This window comes from Leopardus geoffroyi, chromosome B2, assembly GCF_018350155.1.
Source record: "Leopardus geoffroyi isolate Oge1 chromosome B2, O.geoffroyi_Oge1_pat1.0, whole genome shotgun sequence".
In the NCBI taxonomy this organism is placed as follows: domain Eukaryota; kingdom Metazoa; phylum Chordata; class Mammalia; order Carnivora; family Felidae; genus Leopardus; species Leopardus geoffroyi.
In genome coordinates this window covers 100,477,176-100,501,773 of record NC_059332.1, presented here as the reverse complement: position 1 = coordinate 100,501,773, position 24,598 = coordinate 100,477,176, and the positions used below count along the sequence as shown (strand labels likewise).

The window sequence follows — 24,598 nt, the reverse complement described above, 5'->3', positions numbered from 1 at the left end:
TATTCTTGAGTTTTATTCTGGGACACTGTTATTTGGAAAGAGTTTGACACTTTCAGTGCTATTTTTATGCTTGTTCAGGTGGAACCCAGAGCAAACTTTATCTAGGACTAATTTTGTGCCACTACTGAGACATTATGATTGTTCTGCCTGATGTCCTGGGAAATATGAGATTTTTTTTTCCTTTCTAGATGAAACAAATTATTCTTGCCACTGTCTGACCCCCTGGGATTGTTCCCTCTGTCCCTTTTAGTTCTTTTCCTAGCTTTGGGTAGATTCCTCACAAGCATGTGCTGATACTATACTACTCAATAGTCTTGACGGGGCCCTCTGCACACCTACTCTACTATCTCTCTGCAACTCTCTCCTCTCTAGTACTCTCCCAGGCAAATTCCAGCAGTCTTGGACTCATACTTTCTCAGCTCAGGGAGATTGTTGAGCTTCCACTTGGCTTCCTTCTCCCTCTGCTCCCAGGGTGCTGACTTTGTTTCCCTTCTGTCAGGGATTACTCTCCTATACCAGCCATTGTCCAATGTGTGGAAACTATTGTTTCATATATTTCTTCTGTTTTTGTTGTTGTTGTTTCAGGCAGGATTGTAAATCTGTTCTCTATTACTCCATGTAGACTAGAAACCCTGTCTTCATTTTTTAAGAATTCATCTCAAATATTAACTCCTCTCCAAAATGTTTCATAATCCATTTTCTAGTCAGGAATCATTTAACTGCAAAGAATAGAAGCCCTTTCAAAGAAGCTCTAATAAAAAGGAGATTTATTATTATAATGCAGAGAAATCTCTCAGATCTTCCCTGCATGGTACAGACAGTTCTGTCTTTTCTTCCATTCCCTGCACACACATCTTCTCTGCAGGGTTCTTTCCACCTGCCTTTGACTCTCACTTGCCATGGTATTAATCCTGGCTTTAACTCAACATGACCTTTCAGCTCCAGTCCTTACACTATGTAATCAGATTACCTATTTATGTAAATGGCCTGGAAAAGCCAGAAAATTAGTATTAATCTTGGGTAGGCAGAGTTCAGTAGTGACATGATTAATATTACAATTAAAGTTTTTTTTAATGAAAAATATTTATATATTTTATGTGAGAAATAACAACCTATGAACTCTAACTAGAATAATAACTCAAATAATACTCAATAAGCACGATGTTTGTCCCACGGTAGCTCAGACATTTTGCTTCTTTTTTGATTACTAAATAATATTCATCTATAAACATTTTCAGAGCATATATTATGTACCAGGCACTATCCAAGACAAGAGTGATAAAAAGGAGCTTATATTCTAGAAAAGAGCTTATACTCTTATACAGCCCTGAGAACCAAATCCAGTTGTAAGTAAAGTTTTACTGGATCACAGCCCTTTCCATTCATTTTCATATTGTCTGTAGTTGCTGTTGTGCTTCAGAAGGATAAGGATAGGGGTGCCTGGGTGGCTCAGTTGGTGGAGCGTCCAACTCTTGATTCTGACTTGGGTCATGACCCCAGGGTCATGGGATCAAGCCCTGCATTGGGCTCCATACTAAGTACACAGTGCTCTCTGTCTCTCTTTCTCCTCTCCAAAAAAAAAAAAAAAAAAAAAAAAAGATGGAGAGAGATATGGATACTTGAAGAGACTCTATGGCCTACAAAGCCTAAACAATTTACTATTTGTCCTGTTAGGGGAAAAGTTGACCAACCCCTGGCATAAGGTGATTATAAATATTTTTTAATATCAAAAGTTTTGACTTCTTTTTGTTGTGGCAAGACCTTTTTTATCTGGTCTTAGACTTTGACCAGAATGAATATTTAGAGAGAAGTTAAATTAGGGGCACCTAGGTGGCTCAGTCGGTTAAGTGTCCACCTTTGGCTTAGGTCATGATCTCATGGTTCATGAGTTCGGGCCCAGCTGTCAGTCTCTGTGCTGACAGCTCAGAGCCCAGAGCCTCCTTCAGATTCTGTCTCCCTCTCTCTCTGCACCTTCTCCGCTCATACCCTGTCTCTCTTTCAAAAAATAAATAGGGGACACCTGGGTGGCTCAGTTAGTTGGGCGTCCTACTTCTGGACAGGCCATGATCTCACTGTTCTTGAGTTCAAGCCCTGCATTGGGCCTTGTGCCGACAGCTCAGAGCCTGGAGCCTATTGCAGATTCTGGGTCTCCCTCTCTTTCTGCCCCTCCCCTCTCATGCTCTGTCTGTCTCTCTCAAAAATAAATAAATATTATAAATAAATAAATAAATAAATAAACAAACATTAAAAGAAAAAGAAAGCAGTTAAATTATTTTCCTCAAGTCCTGACATTAGAAGTTCTTGGTTCGCTTGTTTCTTCCTTTCTTTCCCTTTTTCTTTCTTCCCCTTTCCCTTCCTTTCCCTCTTTTTCTCTTTCTTTTTCCTTCCTTCCTTCCTTCCTTCCTTCCTTCCTTCCTTCCTTCCTTCCTTCCTTCCTTCCTTTTCTTTTTTCTTCTCTCTCTCTCCTCTCTCTCTTCTCTCTTTTAGAAGTTCTTTGTTTCATTCATGAGGACCATATTGTTTTGTCTCTTAACTTCTGGATGGATTTGAAATATCTCATATAAGGGCATCTGGGTTTACTGGTGATTCAGAACACATGTGATGTGGTATTTGGCAAGAGGTTAAAGGCCAAGTGTTGCAACCACCCACATAACAAACCATGAAGTGTTTTCTGTAATTTTAGCAGTAAAAACATTTTTTCTTTCTTGTAGTGTATTAAAACAAAAAGAAATATGCTTTGAGATGGTTGGTATAGTTGAAAATTAACCTGTTTTCAAATAAACACAGAAACTCTGGGAATACCATCTAAGTCTAAATGTGCTTTTGTGAGGTTAGTAATCAGTATGTAGTTCCTCTGTGTTCATGGTTGTTGTTAAAGAAGTCTTTGACAGATTTGCATGAAGTTATTCACCCTTCAAGTCTCTGTTACTATAAAAAGAATAGGTCTGTTATTCATTTTTAATGTGTGCCTATCTCTTTAAAATGCCATAGCCACTAATCTCAATATGAAATACTAGATTCTTCTCCTGCTTCCTAGTAGGAGTTTCCCGCTGAAGAGAATCTAAGAAAGAAAAAGTAAGGAGTCCCTTTGATTTGGGGAGTTTTTATAACAAGGCTAACAATCCATCCCAGTTTGCTTGGGACATTCCTAATTAATACTAGCATAATTAATAATAGTTTCCCCCCTTTATTCTGAAAAATCCCAGTTTAGATGACAAATTATATGGTTACCCTGTTTATCTGTAATCATGTTGACCATTGAACAGCTGAATCTGCTTTAAAATTTAGTGTTTAACTTGCTTCTGCATTTATTCTGATTCTAAATCTTGCAGGAGAGTTGGTGATTGATGGCTGTAAGATAACACAGTTGTTCAAGTGAAATTTAACTCGTACACAGGCTCATCTGATAGTGGGAACCTAGATTCTGTTTGCCTCTAAGGCTCAAAATAATTTGAATCCCCACTGCTAAAAATGAACTTTTTGTGTAATATTTAGGGACTTCCTCAATCTCTTTTTCAATCTGCTTTTCTAGGCTTTGCTTTTCTTTAATTTTATTTATTTATTTTGAGAGAGACAGAGATAGTATGAGCAGGGGAGGGGCAAAGAGGGAGGGAGAGAGAAAATCCCAAACAGGCTCTACACTGTCAGTGCAGAGCCAGATGTGGGGTCAGAACTCACAAACCGTGAGATGGTGACCTGAGGCGAAACCAAGAGTTGGACGCTTAACCGACTGAGCCACCCAGGTGCCCCCCTAGGCTTTTCTTTTCTCATTTTTCTCTCTCATTACTATGAACCCTATATTCCGGCCCCACTTATATACTTGGATTTTCCTGAATATATCCTACACTTTTTTCTAACTTCCATACCTTTCATATATTATTCCTTCTGGTTTTTTTTCTTGCTTTACCTTTTTCTGTCTTTGCCTATTAAATTCTTGCCCATCTAAAGCCCAGTGTAAATAGCACTTTGGTGAAATCTTTTTTGCCACACTCCCATTCTGAATAATTTCTCTTTTCTCTAGGCTCCCTGGGCATTTTGTTTGCCACTTCTGTAATGTTTTATATGTGTCTTTGTGCCCCAAACCCTATCCCCAGTTGGGGATGGGGCAAGAGACTATATTTAATTCATTTTAAAATCCCTATTACCTATAAAAAAACCATTTATGTACTATGTGTTCAGTAAAAATGTATGGTTGATAGTTTATTCTAATTTCTGTACAACAATAGGCAAGAAAATATTTTTAAAAGATACTTTCTTTGTAAGCTTTGTAAGCATAATTTTAATAATCCAGTTTCTAAATTTATTTACTACCTTTAATTGTCTTGTCTTTATTTTACCTGCATTCTTAACACTTTTTTTTTTTTTTTTTTTTAACATTCAGATAGAAGTGTATTCTCATCGACACTTTAACTGGGACCAAAAGTTTCCATTTTTCCTTCCCTTCCAAGGCAATTTGCTGTGTTCCAAGAGTTTATGTTCTTTTCTCATTTCTATCTTATTATCTCCAGTTAATTCTGGAAGATGATGGGATGATCAGTTGCCTGACTACCTAGGTTGGTTCTCTGGATTAATCATTGCCTTCCGTAAATCTCCCTTATTTTGGCCACTATATTTCTAGGGAAAGAAATAGGATGTAAATTATTACATTCTCTGCCAGTTGAGGAAAGTATGCCTTAAACATTAACCTACTTTGTAAAATTTTTCTAATAGCAAAAAGGAAAAATGAGCAGGTAACATTACAGGCCTGGCATTTTTTTTTCTTTCAAGTAAGCCTAATTTCATTATACGTGGAGTCCAGCTGTTTAGACATGTTATCTTGGCTATATCAAAAATTTCAATTAAAGTAGAAGTTCACAGGAATTTTCAAAACCTAAAACCAAAAGATGAAGCCTTATTCTAAACAGCTGTCTTTGCCATAGCTGTTAATAATGAAACCATCATTTGTCCTTGATCTAGTGACTGGCATTGGGAAGTTTTGTTATAGAGTTTTATATTCACCACTCTGATTACATCTTAAATGTTTCATTTTCTTCACTTAAAATAATAATTGAATTCTATTTCATATAAATTATGTATGAGCTAAGGCTTGTGGCTTATAAATGAAATAAGATAAATCAGTTGGTCTCATGTACCTTATTCATGTTATAGACTAAGTTCTTGGGCCATCATATATATGGTAGATTAGGTCTAAAGTTAATCTGTTCTCATGTTAGGAAAATTAGGATAATAATCCCTAACTTGTGGGAGCATTTCAAATTAAAATAGCATCTACATGTGCTCAGTACTTCAAGGTGTACTTTATACTTCACCATGTTCTTATGAGATGGATGTTGTTTTGGAATACCTGAGAGCTCTAGAAACCTATTAGAGGGGAACCATACAGTGGAACTTACACCAAATATAATAGGTCCATAGATCCGTTCATATCTTCTGAGGAAGAGACCTCAAATTTTCCATTACTTCATGTTAAGCAAGTTCATTGAGATTGGGCCAAGATACAGGGTATGTATGTTTGGGGCAATAGAGGAGGTGATGGGACAACCCAACCTAATGGCAGTCTCCCTCTTGGTGGTCTACTTTTGACCCTTCAGTCTATGGCAGTGACTTAAGGTCATGTTGAATGGTGCTACCATAAACTTTCATCATTAGGGGAAAGTAGTAGCATTTCAAACTACAGAAGAATTATCATTCTTAGATCAGAATTACTCAGTCAATTGTAGTTTGAGAAGGAGCTTAAAGATTATGGGTTGAAGAAGAACTGTCTTTTATGTTATGTTTTAAGGAGAGATAGATTGGTGGATTTTCTAAGTAGGGAATTAAAAATGGATGATTTGGCAGACTTGAGAGACTCAGAAGGCTAAAAATTGCTTACGAATGTTAGAATTAGGAGAGTATTCTTCTTGGTAGTTAATAAGTTTAAACTGAAGACATTAGTGAATATACAAATTACTTTCCTGTAATTGACTGAAGATAAGGTAAACGTTTAAGAGATATTTGAGAAATGCCAGATAAATTTGAAATCAGCATTGGCAGAAGTAAGGATTAGGAAGGAGCATGGATTATGGAAGAAATGTCAGTGTTGTCACCTGTACAGATATTCTTAAAGATTTAAAAATATTTGATTCAATAACCTTTTCATTTTGGATATTTTTCATTTCCTACTAAGAATTTATTGAAAATTATCACAGTGATTTTTTAAAAAAATATTACATCTGTGATGTGATTATATAGGTATTTCCTTATAAATCACTAAATTTATATGATAAAAAATATATCCCTACAGTTTTCGTTGTTATTTTAAAAATTTGTTTGAAGTGGTGCTTTGGTAAAGTGCAAAGAATACCACACTAAGGATCAAGAGTTTATAGTACTTGTGGTTCTGAAGTCCTTAGAATTCTTCTCCTCCAATTAACTGTGTGACTTTAGGCACTTTGAATCTCTTGTCTCATATATAAAATGGGTAAACAAACTGATACATCCATAGAAGAAGTTACTTTGGAACAACAAAAAGGAATGAATTACTGATACATGTGACATCCTGGATGAATATTAATATCACAGTGCTGGGCAAAAGGATTCAGGCACAAAAGAATATTATACAGTGTGATTGCATTTTTATGAAGTGCTAGACAAAACTATTGTGAAAAATCAGACCACTGATTGCCTCAGAGGAAGTGGGGATTGACCGAAAAGTAGTACAAGGGAATTTTGGAGGTGATGAAAATAGAAAATGTTCCATAACTTAATAAAGATACACACATTTGTCAAAATTAATAAGGTATAGTTATTGTGAATTTCATTATCTGGAAAATTTACCACTCCTCCCCGCTACAAAGGAAGAATAAACAAATTTGCCAATCATCCTTGCACGGGGGGCCATGCTAATCTTCTCTGTATCATTCCAATTTTAGTATAGGTGCTGCCGAAATGAGCACTAAACAAATACTTTGAATTTTAGTCAGTATATGTGCTTTTCTTAGTGGTAGTAGGTAGTAGTTCTGAAACTACTTTTTATGTTTTTTAGGATTATGCAAACGAATAAATATATTAGGAAAATAAAAGCCAGGTTTCTCACTGTTGGACAAGAGAAAAACATGAATATAGGGACAGCTAGAATGTCTCTGGGGTGTTGGGTTGGATTTGGAGGTATGAGTATGAACTGTTTTTACCATATGCAGAGAAGGATAGATGGATAGAGAAATATAGGATGTGTGTGTATGTATATAAATATATAAACTCAGTGTGGTGCTTAGATGATACCCCCCATAGCAATGAGTATACTTTGTATCCACATCTTGATTTCTAAACAATATTCTCCACTAAAAGTAACCAAGACTCCCTTGAGAAAACTACAAGATGAATCTGGAACATCTTATTGTTCCAGAAAATAAAGTGTACAAAGAATGATGGAAAGACATCAAAAGGGCGTAAAAATTCTGGTTTCCACTCAGACATGAAAGAAAAGTCACTACTCTTGTCCTTAAAACAGGAACAAAGTTGAACAAACTAAAAGGCAACAATTCTTCTTAGATACGACAGAGAACTGAGGTCACAGAGTAAACTAATGCCCCCCAAACTGGGGAGACAGGTGAATACAAAGAATCACAGCTTGCTGGGAGCATAAGCTAATGTAAGTAGGAAGTGGTAGGAGAACTGTAACTGATGACCAGTCAGAAGCTGAGTGTGGATTAGCTTGATAGTTAAAAACTCCTGGGGTCCAGTTTTAGGAGGGCTCCCCACACTTTTGTAAGTTTTTCCTCCACAAGCTCCGCCAGGTTCTCACAGTAGAGATTGGGGATACAGTTATTTCCTCATGCTTCCAGCAGGAGAGGAGTAGTCACCATGTTGCAGTATGCTCACAGCATTCTGTTCTCTCCTTGCCCAAAGGGGAAACTCCCAGAACCTAACCAACTTGGGGAAATCAACTTCCTCTCTAGTCTTGCTGTCTCTTCTAAGAGGGGAAAAAAGACAGGCACTTTCAAAAGCACTCTAAAAGACTCAGACCTCATCATAGGGTTATGGAATACTTCCCTTCCCCTTACATTTTACATCAACAGGGCTCCTGTGTAATAATAAGGGATTACAGGTTAAAGAACTATGAGGCTTGCACTTTAAGGAGTTTCTAGGGAAACCCAAAGGCAACAAGGAGAGATAAAAACAAGGACCTTAGGGGGACCTGGGTGGCTTATTTGGTTAAGCGTCTAACTCTTGATTTCAGCTCAGGTCATGATCTTATGGTTCATGAGTTTGAGCCCCACATTGGGCTCTGCGCTGACAGTACAGAGCCTGCTCGGTATTCTCCCTCTCTCTCTCTGCCCCTCCTCTGCTTGTGTGCTCTCTCTGGCTCTCTGAATAAATAAACTTAAAAAAAAAAAAAAAAAAAAAACCCCACAGGACGTTTGAGGAAATTTTATACAGTAAATACAGCCTAATTCCTAGTGAGATATAGCAGAGATTTTGGAATTATCAGAAGGTGAATTTAAACTATGATCAATATGCTTAAGGCATCTAATGGAAAAGGTGTACAAAATGTAACATGTAAGAACAGATGGGTAATGTGAGCATTGGGATTGAAATCCTAAGAGAGAATCAAAAGAAACTACTAGAAATCAAAAGTACTGTAACAAGTGAAGAATGCCTTTCGTGGGCTGACTCATCAGAAAGAGGAAGGAGCAAAAGAAACATTTGAAGTAATAATGGCTGAGAATTTTCCAGAATTAATGACAGACTCCAAACCACCAATCCCGGAAGCTCAGAGGACACGAAATATGCCAACTACCAAATCTACACCTAGACATATATACAAACTGCAGGAAACCAAAGACCAGGAGAAAATCTTGAAGGAAGCCAGAAGCGGAAGAAACACCTTACCTATACAGGAAGAAGGTTAGGAATTACTTTGGAGTTCTCTTCACAAACCATACAAGGAAGAAGAGAGAAGAGTGAAGTGTTTAGTGTTGAAAGAAAAAGATCAACAACCTAAAATTCTGTATACATTGAAATTATCTTTCAAAAGTGAAGGGAAATTAAAAAGTTTCTCAGACAAAAACAAGAACTGTTACGTTGCCTTGCAAGAAATGTTAAATTCTTCAGAGAAAAGGAAAATCAGAGAAGGAATGAATGAAGGTAAAATAAAACCTTTTGTTTTCTTATTCTTAATTGATGTAATAGGGAAGTTCAAAATAGAAACAATTTATTGGGTGATTACAGCTTATAGATAAGTGAAATTAGGTAGCAATGTTATAAGGGGCAGGAGAGAAGAATTTGGAATACTGTTTTAAGGCACTTACCCATGAAAGGCAGTATAATGTTATTTGACAGTGGAGGTGGTTTAGAGTAAATGTATCCTACAAACTCTAAAGCAATCACTAAAAAAAATTCAGTTTTTCTTTTAATACTTTAAAGATGGTACTCCACTGACTTCTGGTTTGCATTGTGTTTGATAAGTTTGGCAATATGTTTTTGTCCAACACTTTGGAATTCTAATTTTCATGACTTATAACTGCCTTATTCAGGCCCCCAAGTAACCAATTTTATGCTTAGTAGAACTAATTGGCCTTATCAGTCTGGTACTGTTAAGTAACTAAACACAGTCCTAAGAAAACTTCTATTTAATTCATATACAAAGTTGTGTGACATTTGGGGGGGGGGGTGGTTTGAGGGTTGGGAAGAGGCTATGCTGCTTCTACCTTTTGACAGCAAATATTAAGTATGTTTGGTAGTTCAGTTTTATTGTTCTTAAGTAAAGTCTGAAAGTTTTACTGTCTGAAAAAACTTTCTTACATTGATAGTTCTTAATCTTTAACTTTTTATCTGTTTCTGGTAATGATCACATTAAGTAGAACATCTCTCTGTAACTTGACAACATATCATAATGTGATTGAAGGTTTAAAGTAGTATACTTAGTGCATGATTAAATGGAAATAAAGATATGTAAGTTGTTTTAGTGGCTAATGTTCATACGTCTCTCAATATATGCATGATTTCTGTGATGCAAATCTAGTAATTCATTTTAAAATAATTTCTTTTAATGTTTATTTATTTTGAGAGAGACAGAGATAGCGCACGAGCAGGGGAAAGGCAGAGAAAGAGGGAGACACAGAATCTGAAGCAGGCTTCAGGCTCTGAGCACAGAGCCCAACGCGGGGCTAGAACTCACGAGATGTGAGATCATGACCTGAGCCGAAATCAGACGCTCAACCGACCGAGCCACCCAGATGCCCTCCAATAATTCATTTTAATGTATGAATTGACTCTAATGGTATATACAGAATTAGATCTTCTTATTAGAGACCTCACAAAAACAAAAACAAACCATGACTATGGGTAGGTTAAAAAATTATATAAGAGCTTCATTCAGATACAGTTTTACAAATTTGCCTATTCATCCATGTTATACCATCTGTTAGTACTTCATTCCATTAAAATGGCTGAATAAACCATTGTATAGTTGTTCCACGTGATATTTATCCATTTGTCAGTTGATGGACGTTTGAGTTATTACCACCTTTTGGCTATTATGAAAACTGCTACTATGAGCATTCATATACAAGTTTTTGTGTGGGTGTATGTTTTCATTTATCTTGGGCTATATAGCTATATATATATTTTTTTCATTTATTTTGGGCTATATATATATATAGCTATACACACACACACACACACACACATATACATCTATTCCTACATATATATACATAATATGTAGGAATATAATTGCTGGTCTTATGATAACTTTGTTAAATCTTTTGAGGACCTACCAATCTATTTTCCAAAGCAGCTACACCATTTAACATTCTTACCACTAGTATATGAGGTTTCTAGTTTCTCTGCAACACTTGTTATTGTCTGACTTTTTGATTATAGCTGTCTAGTGGTTGTGAAGTGTACTTCATTGTGGTTTTGATTTGCATTTCATTGATGGCTACTGATGTTGAGCATCTTTTCATATACTTATGGGCCATTCTTATGTCTTCTTGGAGAAATGTCTATTCAGATTCTTTGTCCATTTTAAAATTGGGTTATTTATCTTTTTAGTAATGAGTTGTAAGCCTTATCAAACATGATTTTTAAATCTCTTATTCCCTGTGTTGTCCTTTCACTTTCTTATATTTAGGTAAAATTTTCAGGTCCTTCAGTGTTCAGCTACCATAGTGTGGTTGTGCAGTTTAATAGATTTGCATGATTTAAATTACCTGTAATATTTTATTTATGTGTCCTTGAAAGAAAATTCAGGTATTTATATATACAAATTTGACTGGATAGTAGTAACTTTATCTTGGTTAGCTATTAACACTGTTTTATTTTTATTTACTTATTTATTTCAAATGTTTATTTTTGAGGGAGAGCATGACTGGGGAGGGACAGAGAGAAAAGGAGGGAGGACAGAGGGTCCAAAGCAGGCTCCATGCTGACAGCAGTGAGCCTGATGGAGGGCTCGAACTCACAAACTGTGAGATCATGACCTGAGCCGAAGTCAGATGCTCAACCAACTGAGCCACCCAGACACCCCTATTAATACTGTTTTAAGTCACCAGAGGCAAATTTTCAGATATTAATCAGGTTATTAATTTTACTTCAACACCTTGAATTACTTACCTTTCAATTGAAATACCACAAAGATTAATATGTGTGACCATACTGGCTGTAAAACATCTGAAACTAAAACAATATTTGTTTTTTTCATTTTTTGTTTTTTTAAGTAGGCTCTACTCCCAGTGTGGGGCTTGAACTCACGCCCCTGAGATTAAGAGTCACATATTACCGACCGAGCCAGCCAGGTGCCCCAAAACAATATTCGTTTTATAAGCCAGAATTTTATTTTTAGCAAAAGCTAATAGACACTAGTTATTTTTATGACATTTAGTCTGAAAGGTACACATTTTCTTGGAGATTCTGGCTTGAAACCACTGTTAGCAGTTTAACTTTTTAAGGCTAGACTTTTTAGAAAAATGTGATGATAAACCATATTGTGTGAGCCTTTAAGTAGTACCCAAACTGAGGTGACCAGTCACTGTGAAGGTCAAAGTAATTACTAGTTTCCTTTCTATGATAATAATTGCAAACTAAGTTACATATGAATTTTGGGCATGTCATTTCATCACATTTTGGATATATTAATCATAAAAATATTTGTATGTTACATTTTATTGCTGGTTAGTTTACTGTTTTTTATTATGGAAAGTTGATCCTTAATTCAATCCCTTCTAGTCCCCTTGCAAATATGGGAAGGTAGGAGAACATTTTAAATATCTTTGTTAGGTTTTGAAAAGAAATTGTAAGGAGAAAAAAGCAGTCCAATTTTCTAGACTTAGTTGAAAGACATCGTATTTTGTTGGTTTTCCAACAACAAATTCTCAATTCTCTGACATCACCTGTGGGTGTTTTGTAATTCAGTTCAGTTATGACACTACTCAGAATTAGTGTAGACACCACAGGGTAAGGGATCAGCTCCACAAGACTGCCCCCACTTCAGATGCCAGCCATAAATGGATACCCAGGCTACCTGCACTTCTGCCGGGCTGATTACAAATTTGGGGGTTCTCTCAACCCTTCCTCAGGCTCAGTAAATTGCTAGAATAACATCTAGAACTCAGAACCCTATGTTTGCACAGTTTATTATAAAGTGTACAGTGAATAGCCATATGAAGACATACATAGGGCAAAGTTCAGAAGGGTCCTGAGCACCAACCAGGAAGCTTTCCCAAGCCTTCATTGTTCCAGAATGTCTGTTGAAGTTTCATTACACAGGAATGATTGATCGAATCACTGACTCTTTATGATTGAACTAAATCATAAGTCCTTCTCTTCTCCCTGGAGGTGAGGTGGCAGATGGGGAAATGGGGTTGAAAATACCAATCCTGTAATGATATGGTTGATTCCTCGGGCAAGCAGCCCTCTGTTGTGAAGCCATCTAAAGAGCTCATCATGTGTCAACTCATTAGTATAAATTCCATTGTGATAGAAAGGGGTTCATTATTAATAACCAAAGATAGCCTGTTGTTCAGGAAATACCAAGGGTTTTAGGAGCTCTGTGCCAAGAATTAGGCACAAAGACCAAATATATGTTGTTGTTTTTTCTTTTTTATCAAACCACACATGCCTACCCAACATATATCAAATACCTACTGTATTCTAGGCTCTCTGCTAAGCATTGAGAGTAGGAAGAATAAGAAGACATGGTACATGGTGTTCAAGGAACTCATGCTGTAGGTATGGAGACAAAGACAGTGAAGTTGTATCTTAGGTGGGAATTAGGTTTTGAAGCAAACGTATGAGATTAAAACCTTTTATAGGCAGAATTTCCTTGACAATCGCTTAAATTGCATGAATTCTATCACACTATCTTTTAATAAATCCAACGGCTTAAATTTCCTTATATATAGACATAGGGGCACCTGGGTGGCTCATTCGGCTACACATATGACTCTTGATTTCATCTCAGGTCATGATCTCATGGACAATAACCTCATAGACACTAATCACTTTTCTTCAGTTGAGCTCTAGTTGAAAGAGTTGATCCCCAATCAGGGCCATGTTTTATGAAAACTGAACTGTATCTTTTTTTTTTTTTTTAAGTTTATTTATTTTGAGAGAGGGAGGGGCAGAGAGGGAGAAGAGAGAGAATCTCAAGCAGTCTTGGTGCTGTCAATGCAGAGCCCAACGTGGGGCTCAATCCTATAACCATGAGATCATGACCTGAGCCAAAATCAAGAATTGGACACTTAACCAACTGAGCCAACCAGGTGCCCCTGAACTGTATCTTTTAGACAGAATCACACTTACTTAGTTGCCTCTTTCAATAGGAGATGCTTCCATTTTAGAAGTACAAAGGAACTGAAACAAAATAAGGAATTCTATAAGGATTTATATACCCCATTTCATGGTGCTAGATCATAAATTTATTAGCTGGGCACACCACCATTTAGTTGTGTTCTCCTATTCATTCACTTTGTCTCTTTCTCTCTCTACATGAGTCTCTTCCCATCCCCCTTGATCCCTTCCTACCCAAGTAAATAAAATGCATATATGATGTGATTCTACTGTATATAAACATACCTGTCACATAAGGGCATAATAGATTTATATATCATATAAATTCCTTAATTATTCACATAAATAAGGAAACAAGTCATACACTTTTGTAGGTAGAAGAGTGTGCGTATACTTGAAATACTTGCTATTTCAAGTAAGTAATAGCAAGTACTTCAAGTATATCTCTCCAGCCAGGGAGCTGGCTCTTAATAGATGCAGTTACAGTATTTTCTATCTAAATGTTTTTTGTGTTTTTCAGAAAATACTTTACATCAAACTTTTCTTCTATTTCCTCAGTGATGATTCTTCTGGTTATGGAGTACGTTAATTAATTCAAGGATGTATATTGAGCATGTTTGAGACATGGCTGAGACAAAAGATTCTGGTCCTCAGAGTTTTTTCTTTGGCTTGTGATGCTTCTATAAGTTGTCTTCATTTTGCGTAGTACTCAAATTGTACTGGTGAATGTAAAGTGGGAAAATTGATCTTCCCCATTGAGTTGAGAGCTGTAGGGCAAGATATGTATGTCCTTCAGCCACCTACCAGTTCTGAGTAGTTTTACACCTCCCATTTTGCTGTTTGTTTTCTCTGTGTCTTATGCTCTTTTGTTGTTTTATTCCTCCATTACAGTCTTCTTTTATACTAAATAGATATTTTCTAGTTCATTTTAATTCCATTTCCCTTCCTTCCTTCCTCTCTCCTCCTATCTCCCTTTCTTTCTCTTTCTTTTAGTTATTTTCTTTATGGTTATTCTGGGTATTACAATTAACATCTTAATTTAAGACACTTTAGTTTGGATTAATCCCAATTTAATTTTCATACAGGCATACCTCATTGTACCTTACTTTGTTGTGCTTTGCCAATACTGTGTTTTTTACAAATTGAAGGTTTGTAGCAACCCCACATCAAGCAAGTCTATCAGTATCATTTTTCCAGTGGCACTTGATCACCTGGTGTCTCTGTCATATTTTGGTAACTTGCAGTATTTTCAACTTTGATTATTCTGTTTGCTATGGTGATGTGTGATCAGTGATTTTGACTTGCTAAAACCTTAGATGATTGTTAGCATTTTTTACCAAGAAAATACATATTTTTTAAATATTTATTTATTTTTGAAAGAGTGCAAGCAGGAGAGGGGCAGAGAGAGGGTGACAGAGTATTTGAAGTAGGCTCTGTGCTGACAGCAGGGAGCCCAATGTGGGGCTTGAACTCATGAACTGCAAGATCATGACCTGAGTCGAAGTCGGATGCTCAACCAACTGAACCACCGAGGTGCCCCAAGAAAATATTTTTTAATTAAAGTGTGCACATTGTTTTTTCAGACATGATGCTATTGCCCACTTAATAGACTACAGTATAGTGTAAATATAATTTTTAGATGCACTGGGAAACCAAAAAATTCTTTTGACTCACTTTATTGCATTATTTGCCTTATTGCAGTGGTCTGGAACTGAACCCACAATATCAGTATACCTGTAGTATATGAAAACTTTGTTCCATTATAGCATCACTTATGCAGATTACATCATTACACATTATAAACCTCTCGACACAATTTTATAATTATTATTTTATGCACCTGTCTTAAGGTCTTAGGTAGCAGAAGGAAAGAATTATAAAAATAAGTGTTTATTATCTTTTTTATTTACCCATGTAGTTACCTTGACTGGTACTCTTTATTTCTTAGTGTGGATTTAAGTTACTCCCTATTGTCTTTTCATTTTAGCCTGAAATGAAATTTCCTTTAATATTTTTTGCGGGTCAGGTCCGCAAGTGACAAGTTCCCTTAATTTTCAGTTAGCTGGGAATATCTTGATTTCTTCTTCCTTCTCACCTCACCTAGGTCTCCTTTGTTTTCACGGGGTAGTTTTGCTAGTTACAGAATTTTTGGTTAACAGTCTTTTTTTTTTTTTTTTCATCACTTTGTGTTACCCCTCTGGCCTCCATGGTTTCTAATGAGAAGTCAGCTTTTAATCTTACTGAGGAGATTTTGTACATGATGAATTGCTCTTCTTTTGCCACTTTTCTTTTTCTTTTCTTTTCTTTTTTTTTTGTTTTTAAGTTTATTTATTTTCAGGGGTGGAGGGACAGAGAGAGAATTCCAAGCCAGCTCTGCACTGACAGTGCAGATGCGAGGCTTGAACTCAAAACTGTGAGACCATGACCTGAGCCAAAGCCTGATACTTAACCAACTGAGATCCAGATGCCCCTCTTTTGCCACTTTCAAGATTTCCTCTTTGTTTTTTGGCAGTTTGGTTATGATACATCTTGGCATGGATCTCTGGATTTCTCCTGCTTGCAGTTTACTAAGGTTTTTAGATATTCAGATTAATGTCTTCCATCAAATTTGGGAATATTTTTGCCATTCTTTTTAAAAATTTTTTTTTTTTTTCAAAGTTTATTTATTTTTGGGACAGAGAGAGACAGAGCATGAACGGGGGAGGGGCAGAGAGAGAGGGAGACACAGAATCAGAAACAGGCTCCAGGCTCTGAGCCATCAGCCCAGAGCCCGACGCGGGGCTCGAACTCACGGACCGCGAGATCGTGACCTGGCTGAAGTCGGACGCTTAACCGACTGCGCCACCCAGGCGCCCCTGCCATTCTTTTTTCAAATATTCTTTCCATCCTTTTCTTTCTCTCTTCTGCTGCTGAAGCTCATATTATGTATATGTTGGTATCCTTGATGGAATCCCATAGATCTCTGAGGCTCTGTTAATATTTTGTCATTCTTTTTCTTTTTTGTTCCTCAAATTAGCTAACCTGTCTTCAAGTTCATGGATTCTTCTGCCAGTTCAAGTATGTTCTTGACCCTCTTTAGTACAATTGTTATTTCTATTGTACTTTTCAACATCAAAATTTCTGATTCTCTTTTATAATCTCTTTCTATTCATTTATATTTTCTATTAGGTAAGACATGATTCTCAAACTTCCATTTAATACTTTAGACACAATCTCCTTTTATTCTTTGAAATATTTTTAATAGCTGGTTTGAAGTCTTTGTCTAGTAAGACGAACGTCTGGGCTTCTTCAGGGACAGTTTCTATTAACTTCCTTTTTCCCCCTGTGTGTGGGCCATGCTTTTCTTTTTCTTCGTATGTCTTATGTTGAAACTAGATGTTTTGAGTAATATGACAGTTAAGGAAGTCCTATTCCTCCCTAACCCCATGATTTGTTTTTGCTCTGTTGTTGGTGATGTTGTTTGTTTTTTTAGTGACTTTTCTGAGTTAATTCTGTACAGTCTCTGTTCTTTGAAGTCCCTGTTCAGCTAACTTATTGGTCAGAATTTCCTTTAAATGTCTTGAGCCAATAGGTCTCCTTCCAGCTTTTGTTAAGGAGCTCTATATGCGTGTGTGTTGGTGCAGAGCCTCAAGGTCAGTATTGAAAGATTAGGGCTTTCTCAGCTCTTCCTGAGCATAACTCCACACATATACATAGCCTTATGAATTCCCAGGACTATACAACACCTTTCAAGTTCTTATGGACATTTCAGTCCTCAGTTTTTCCTTTTAAGCTTTTTTGTTTAGCCTTTTGTTAGCTGCAACTAGTAAACCCCCCTCAGGCAACTGTAATGTTAAACAGTTGCTGCTGATTGTTTTCCACAGTATGTTGCAGACGGAACTGTCTGTACACATGGAGTGAGCTCTGTGTCTGATCAAATAAATACAAGTCCTGAGAATGGAGCCTTTCATTTTCAGTGAGCTGTCAGGCAGGTCAAATAGTGACAATTTTCTGGTGATCGGGCTTTTGGGGAACTATAAATCTGTTCTCTATTATGTAGTTGCAAAGCTTTGGTTTTCAAGGCTGCTCTGGAGCTGAGGAGGGGAGGGGATTGGATTAGGGCAAGTTAGAATACCACAAAGCTTGCTCTTCTTGCTAAGATTCAACTGGTTTCTTGCATAAACACTCCTTGGATTGTCACCAGCTTTTTAGGTAATTTCCAAAGGGCTGAAAAAAGTTGATTTTGACAGAATTTGCCAGTGTTCTTGTTGCTTTTATGGAGGGGAGTGGGTTTTTAAAGGTTCTTCCTCTGCCATTCTGGAAGTGTCTCTTGCCATTTCTACATACTGTTATCTGCATCCTGCTTCCAGTCGCTGATACAGCCCGTCATTGCTTATGTTTCTCTTATACATTTCTTAAGTTTTTTTAAATTTTAATGTTTATTTATTTTTGACAGAGAGAAAGAGAGAGAGACAGAGCATGAGCAGGGGAGGGGCAGAGAAAGAGGGAGACACAGAATCTGAAGCAGGCTCCAGGCTCCAAGCTGTCAGCACAGAGCCCGACGTGGGGCTCGAACTCACAGACCGCGAGACCATGACCTGAGCTGAAGTCAGACACTCAGCCGATGAACCACCCGGACGCCCCTCTCTTACACATTTCTAATGAGCCCTTGGAACTTTCTGGTTCCATGGCTAATACGCTTGCCTGGCAACCCTCTCAGGGGCTCATTCTCTCATATCCCAACCACATAGATCAAAATCTTTTATTTCCTCCTTTAAATATGAGTATTCCTCAAGTTTCTAATCTATGCTCCTTCTCTTACCTATGCGTTCTCTTGGGCATTTTTTACCCATTATTCAGACTCCCAAATCTGTCTTCTTCTCCAGCTCAGATCTCTCTCTCAAGCTCTTTATCTCTGTACCTATTTGTGCTTAATGTAAATCTCCATTTGGAAATTCGATCAACATGTAAAATTCCACAAGTTAAAAATAGAAATCAGCCTACTCTTCTTTCTTAGTTTTCTTTGAAAGACATTCACATCAGTCCAGTTGGCTAAATCAAAAACTTGCCTCATCTTTGATTCTTTTACCCTACTCCCAAATTCTAGTCAGTTTCCTCTAAATTCTGTGCCCTAAATCCATCTTGATGTTTTCTCCATCTCTACTGACTTTTTTCTCCTGAATTACTTCAACAGCCTCCTAAACAGATTTTCCTATTAAAGTTCTGTCCCTAGCTTTCACACAATGTGTCCACAAGGAAACTTTATAAAATGCAAATCCACACAGGTCACAGAATCTACACATGCCCACATATACACACATACACACTTTGCCTTTCTCCCCATTGAACTTTTTGCTTCTTCCTGACTACATTTTTCTTATTCCCAGACCACGTATGTTCTTATTTGCTTTCAGACTTTTGTATGTACTGCAACATTCTTTCTCACTTTGCTCTTTTTGTTACTTACTCTGGGAAGCCTTTCTACATTCTCACAAATCTGAGTTAGATACTTTTTGATACCGTAACTGCCTGTTTACTCATCTTTATCTCTGTGTAGAATGTAAAAAGTTCATGAGTTCAGGGACTGTGATTATGAGCAGCCTGTGGTCTAGCACCTGACATTGGGCTTTCACAAAGTATTTAAAGAACAGAGAATTTATGCCTACATTTATGAATGAAGAAACCAGTGACGCTTGGGTGGCTCAGTCAGTTGTGTTCAACTCTTGGTTTAGGCTCAGGTCATGATCTCATGGTTCATGAGATTGAGCCGTGTCAGGCTCCACACTGACAGTGCAGAGCCTGCTTTGTATTCTCTCTCTCCCTCTCTCTGCCCCTCCCCTGCTCATGTGTGTGTGCATGCGCACTCTTCGAAATAAATAAACTAAAAAAAAAAAAATGAGGAAACCAACCGTGTTTAACACTGGAAATACAAAGATATATTAGACAAGTGTGTAAATAAAATAGGTCTTTGAAACATCTGGTGTTTGAAAGATACAGTTCTGTTATTAATGTAGGATTAATAACTTAAAGCCAGTGATTCTAAATAAAGCCATGTATAATTTAGTTGAAGAAATAAAATGGCACAAATAAATGTGAAACCTTAAAGCATTATTTACAAATGAAAGGAGAAAATGAAGAGAAAGTGTCAGGAAGTTATATACGTACGCCCTTTGTATGGTTAATGATAATACTTAGGTTTTTTTGTTTTGTTTTTTAATTTCTGAGTCATTTAGAAGTAGATGACTTCTCCCTGCCTTTTTCTTACACAAACTGTATGTTTAGAAAATATCCATAAGCAAAAAGAAAATAAAATCTTTATCTCATTTAATGTTTTATATATATATATATATATATGTATATATATATATATATATATATATATATAAATAATTGAAATAAACCTGAATATTACCTGAAGTAAATATAAACATCTCTTCATGCCAGGAAACATACTTCTACACCATCTGTTCCTGAAGTTGGCACACTTTTTTTCTGTAAAGGGCCATACAGTATATATTTTAGGCTTTGCAGGCTTGATCTCTGTTGCAACTTCTCAACTCTGCCTGTTAGCAAAGCAGCAATAGCCCATTCCAAATAAATTTATTGGTGTGTTCCAATAAATTTGTATTTACAAAGACAGTAAGCAGGAATTGGTATAAGAGCCATAGATCTATGATAGAGATACATCATAATCTATTTTTGGAAGTTTATATTGTCTTCAATTTTTTTTTTTTTTTTTTTTTTTACTATTGGTAATACTGTCTTAGCATCTTAATATCTATTTATTTATTTTAATGCTTATTTATTTTTGAGAATGAGAGAGAAAGTGTGAGCAGGGGAGGGGCACAGAGAGAGGGGGGGCAGAGGATCTGAGGCAGTTTCTACACTGACAGCAGAGAGCCTGATGTGGGGCTCGAAGTCACAAACTATGAGATCATGACCTGAGCTGAAGTCGGATGCTCAACTGTGACTGAGCCACCCAGGCGCCCAAGCATCTTAATATTTAAATGTTCATGTATATTCTTAATTTTTTTAGGATAAATTCTGAAAATGTAATTTCTAGAGCTAAGAGTACTTAAGGTTTTTTTTTTTTTTCTTAGATGGTAATGGGTGATATAACATTTGCTTTCTGTGACTAAGTTTTGCTTGGTTCATTTTGTGGTTTTGTGGGAACGGGGAAAAAAAGATGGAGTGAAATTTTAGAAAGAAGCAAAGAAAGACTGCTTGGAGGGAAACAGATTGAGGTAATTACAGTGATATAAAACTTAAAAAGAGATATTCCAAGAAGAAAATATGAAAAATTCCATAAATACACATTTTCCTGTTCACATACCAAGTTTTTCTGTTTGATAGCTCTGTAGAGTTTTGTTTAAAATCTTGTGTATATTGAGTTTGAGATTTGGGAGATGGGTTGCAAGTTACAAAATAAGCATTTCTTATTCAGTCTCCTAGGATACTCTTAGGCCAGCATGATTTTGATTGTGGTGACCAGTCAGCTTGTTTTAAAAAGAAAAGAGAAAACATAAGCTTTTCTGTTCTGGATGATGAAGTCTAATCAGTTGGAGCAGGGATTGGCAAACTACTATCCATGGACCAAATTCCTCCCGCTGCCTGTTTTTGTAAATGAAATTTTGTTGGAACAACACAGCCATGCACATACTACTGTCTGTGGCTGCTTTCAGGCTACAGTGGCAGAGTTAAGTAGTTATATCAGACACAGTATGGCCCGTAAAGCCTAAAATATTTACCATTTCCCACTTGACAGGAAAAAAATTGCAGACCTCAGAATTAGAGAAAAGATACATGGTAGTTTTTCTGTTTATCAAAAATGGATCTACAAAAAAATATAGGTAATTTTGCTATGGATAAACTAAGATTTTATGCACCATTTAATTAAGAGACCAAATCTAGGCACTTAAAATATAGAAGACAATGTGGGAAAATGACATAAGAAATGTTGGAATACAGAGGACTTAATACTTGGTGTACTTCTAAGTTCTGTAAAAGATTAGCTTCACAGTGCCCGAGTACTCTGGCTGTTACAGAGACACCTACCTTTGTTATAGAAGCCCTACTTACACAGAGTTGGAAAGTAGCCAGCTCCACACAGTTTTGCCATGGTGTCTAAAAGCCAGCAGTTATGCTGTGATAAGTTTCTGTGGAGCTTTCCTGAAACATCTTTATTGCACTTTCTGAGTTAGGCAACATCAGTCAAATTGCAAAGTCCAAACTCCTAAAAAATTTTGAAACCTGTATGTATGCGTGTGTGTACATACACACACACACACACACACACACACACACACATGCTTATTCTCCAAATGGCAGTCTTTTTTCCTACTGAGTTTGCTGCTTTAATTCAGTTTGACATGACAATTAGAGGGGACATTCAGAAATTAGAGATATAAAGAATGCCGGTTGCTTGCTTTCTTTGGGTACATATGTTACTTAGAAATAGCTAATACTTTCAACAGTTTAAGAATCCCAAATCATTTAGCAGGGTTTCAAAATAGCATAGTTTTCACTAGTTTTATAAAAGCATTCTTAAAAGAATCCTGTGTATGGAACTCTTTAGAGTATAGTGAAAAGGCCTCTGTATTGAAGATGCAAGTTCTTGTCTACAGCCATACCTCCCTGAATGCGTCCAGTCTCGCCTGAAGTTGCAAGTTCTTAACTAGGCAACTAACTAGATGTTGAAAAAATCCTAAGTGCCCAGTACCAGCTGCCTACCTGTGGACTTAATTTATGAGAGAGAAGCCACTGATTGAATGCTGAAGGCACTGATTTTAGGGTGTTTTTCTCATAGCTGAATCTGATCCTAACTGATGGGGGTGGGTGGGGCAGAATAGTTTATCTCCGAGGGACTTTACATATGTGTGGCCCCACACATTTGCGTGGGGTAGAGCTGATGAAGGGAAATCTATAAAAGTTGTCCGTACCTTGTCAAGATAAAGTAATACAATTACAGAACTACAAGTTTTACAATAATAAAAGACCTACTGTTGCCAAACAAATCGATTAACACATTCATTTTTACACATTTGTTTTTCCTTGCTTAACTTTTTGAACTTATTTTATCTTGTTTCTCCTCATTTTCTTTTCTATGATACTCATTCTATATTAGAGCCGTCAGTGCAATGCCAGGAATTCTTTGTGCTGTGGTTGTTCTTCAGGAGGTTATTCTTGAGCAAGAGTGGTAAGGCACAGAGTCATCCCTAGCTTCTGGAGAACCAGAGGGGAATACACCCGTGTTGATGTAGTGACTACAGTGTAGCATGGTACTTTGGGTTATTCGGGGCAGGAAAGAGCAGTAAGCTGAGGACTCACCCCAACACCCATGTCCCCCGGTAACTCTGTAATCCTTAGTTGTATCAAAGTCTCTCTGTTTTTATAGATTCCTTTTTTCAGATACTCAAGGCTTTTATACCATTCCTCTCCTCAACTAATAAATCTATTTAGCTGAGGGATTGTTCATCATTTAATAAATATTTATTAAGCACATATTATGTGCTCTCTGCTAGGTCTTGGGGATATTATGATCTTTCAACCACACTACCAGCTCCAAAGAAGTTTCAAATGAGAGTCAGATAAGGAAACAGGCGTTTACATTACAAAATAAGAGCTTAGGAGTTAAGGGAGCCAACATTAACTTTTTAAAAAATTGAACCAGCATGGTTAAATGAAAGGAGCATCGATTTTAGATTTTATTGATCTGCTTTTAAATTTTGATTCAATTACCTAATAGGTACGTGATTTTGGGAAAATAACCTTTGTGATACTTGTAAGGTTGTTGTATGTTTTAGAAATAAATACACGTAAGGCACTTAGTTCAGTGCCTGCTAAATAAATCATTTCTGCTTTTTTCCTAAATCATATACCTCAGTTTCAAAGCCTATAAATAGATAATTGTTCTGGCCCCTACTTCACAGGAGATGGAAAAGTGGGAATTAAAAAAAAAATTCTATGACCTTTGAATATCCTACCTGTAAAGAAACTTGGTAGAAATCAGATTTTATAATCATTCCTTGTAAAATTTATCTAAATTTCCATTATTGAGATATAGGGACTATAAAATTAATACCTTAAGAGCTTACAGAATTGCTTATAAAATACACTGTTACACTAAATCTGTAACCACTGGTCTTAGATTTGCCAGCTTAGAAGAGGATACTTCTGTCTCCACCTCCCTTACCCCCACGGTGTAACATCCCAGTTGCTCTTAACCAAATTGAGGTTTGTATCTTGAATGGTAATGGTTGTAACATTTTTTCATGAGATGTTTAAAAAGCATTCAAGTAGATCATCAGTAAACTATTTAAATATGTTTTTAAATACTCAGAATTTGATTTTTTTCTATTTGAAGAATTAAAAAACTGCAATATTTAGGAAATAGTACCATGTTTGAAATGAAACAAAATAGGCAATGAATTTGCTTTTAACTGAAAGGATTTTTTTCCATTTCTTTGAGATTAAATTAAGCAGCATAACTGCTGCTAAAAATAGAAAGTGGTCTAATAGCAATGCAATTTGTAATTGTTCAAAAGTGTGGAAGTTGGTAGTTGAAATTCGAATTCCACACTTGTGAGGCTATAGATCTTATTCCGTTGTGTGATTGTTCTTTCCAGTTTTGCTATGCTGTATGTAATAACTGTTCCAGATTCATTTGTTAATTCTGTTGTAGCTGTACCTTAAAAATAAGATAAGCTGATGTTATTTACTATAGAAAGTATGAAATACAACAGAATATAGAACTATTTTCTGGGTATTTTATATAAATCATTCTGAATTATAAATAGGAAATAGTAAGCAAACAAATAGTTACTTTCCTACCAAGAAAGAAAAAAAA

General features: G+C 36.4%; 1 protein-coding gene and 1 non-coding gene across 5 annotated transcripts in view; one reads left to right on the top strand and one right to left on the bottom strand.

The window, feature by feature from the left end:
• REV3L (REV3 like, DNA directed polymerase zeta catalytic subunit) overlaps positions 1 to 24,598 on the top strand; it is a 175,006-nt gene that overhangs the window by 29,889 nt on the left and 120,519 nt on the right. The gene's annotated exons all lie outside the window — the stretch shown is intronic.
• LOC123610019 lies at positions 6,831 to 6,935 on the bottom strand. Its single transcript, XR_006718057.1, has one exon. It is a non-coding gene; the product is annotated as a U6 spliceosomal RNA (small nuclear RNA).